General features: G+C 32.8%; 1 long non-coding RNA gene across 1 annotated transcript; it reads right to left on the bottom strand.

Moving 5' to 3' along the window:
• Window positions 1–620: 620 nt before the first annotated feature.
• LOC143706715 (uncharacterized) lies at window positions 621–1,239 on the bottom strand. The gene is made up of 3 exons (XR_013193018.1): window positions 1,195–1,239; window positions 961–1,029; window positions 621–716 (listed from the first exon to the last, which is right to left on the bottom strand). It is a non-coding gene; the product is annotated as an uncharacterized LOC143706715 (long non-coding RNA).
• Window positions 1,240–1,825: the final 586 nt, after the last annotated feature.

Raw genomic sequence — 1,825 nt, 5'->3', positions numbered from 1 at the left:
CAGTGTCGCGTGGCGTAATGTCGTTCCGAACGTTGTGTAATTAAATACATCGGTATGGCGGTATATTAAAATTTAATATCATAACAAAAATATACACCGGTTTTCGGTATGAACCGGTATACCGCCCAGCACTACTTCGCTTCAAAAGGCCTTTATAACCCCGCCAGAGCCGTGTGGATTACTTTTATCATGGATGGATGCACTTTTATAGACTTAAAACAGAAACGGCCATTCACTGCCATTATAAAGCTCGGAAGAGCCAGGACATTTTTTAATATAACTCCGATTGTATTCGTCTGAAAGAAGAATGTCATATGCACCAAGGATGACTTGAGGGTGAGTAAATCATGGGCTAATTCTCATTTTTGGATGTCTTTTGGATGAGATCATTTATGGTCTGTGTTAGGTGCTTTTAGCACTAAAGCTCTAGGAGTTAAGAGTTGAAAATTTTTGTCTCAGAAAAATAATAATAATAATAATATTTAGTTCAAATAGGTTAACAATATGTTGGCTTTCTTAAACCAACATAATTATTTCCTAACATTTGAACAAGATTACTATAATCTGTATTATAATATAAAGGTAATTCTGTGAAGATTTACAACAAGTTACAAAACAGTTACAAGTCTCTTTAGCTCCCATATCCATTCACCTCTGCAGGTTTATGTTTGCCAGATTGTGTCCTTTACATTGACCATCAGCCCCAGAGTAATTACCTGAAATATTTTAAAACATAGTCTGTCAACATACAACGATATTACAAGCACATACAATATTTGCTAGAAACACAAAAGACTGAAAACGTTTTAGACTGAATGCTTTTTCCAATTTTCCCATTACCTCTTTATGAATTACTGAAATATTATTAACTTTTACTTTCAAAAGACAATAAGATTAACACTTTTAAGTTGCAAAAATAGAGTATTCATATACACAGAACACAATATTATAGTAGGCTACCTTTGTTGTAAATGGAGACTTTATTGCGTCATCGGTTTTATATTCATCTTCAAACAGGCAGTTTGGAGTCTGGATTAAAACATATCTAGCTGTTATTCAAAAGTAACATATACTCAGATTTAATGCGACTGTCATACAATTCTAAGAAAGTAAAATCTAACACTGAAAGACATATATCAAGGATAAGAGAAAGCTATATGTAAACTGAAAAATACACACAAAAAAAAAACTTACAGTTGTGAAAGAGCTCTTCCGTTGACCAGGAGTTCAGTTGTTTGGCAATTTGTCAATTTAGACAACGCGCATTTTGCGCCGATTTCTTCAACAAAAACGTTACTTTCTTTGCGCTGTTTGTCGATTTCAAATGTTCTTACGTCATGAGAAAATCACGCTGTGATTGGTAGTTTTAAACGTCGATCCACACCCCCAATCAGCTTCTCGTCTCTTCTAAACACATTTCGCGCAACAGTTCAAACAGTTCAGAGTAATATCCTCAAAACACTTTACAAATGCTGTTTTGATAATCTCCTCTTTTAATATGGAACATTATGCCAATATTTTATAGGTTAAAATAATTCTACAATCTGTTACCTAAACAGCTTCCCTAAAATATCCTTAAAATGTTATGAGCTTTTGTTACTCATCATATTATGAGATTTTGTCATCTCAGGCCAATAATGTCCTCAAAACATTTGATGAATGTTGCTTTGATAATGTTCCTCCTTTGTTATTGTGCTAATGATTTATAAAAGATAACAACATCCCTAAAAAAATCCTCAAAATGTTTCATTCAAAATGTTAAAAAGTAAATTGAAAGGAATGTTTTATTAAAAACATTTTATCATCTCAGGACTAAATAATATCG

Source organism: Siphateles boraxobius, unplaced genomic scaffold (assembly GCF_051911475.1).
Source record: "Siphateles boraxobius isolate OS27281-9 unplaced genomic scaffold, OSU_SipBor_1 41, whole genome shotgun sequence".
NCBI lineage: Eukaryota > Metazoa > Chordata > Actinopteri > Cypriniformes > Leuciscidae > Siphateles > Siphateles boraxobius.
The sequence above is the reverse complement of the archived record's forward strand: the minus strand, read 5'-3'. Positions and strand labels throughout refer to the sequence as shown.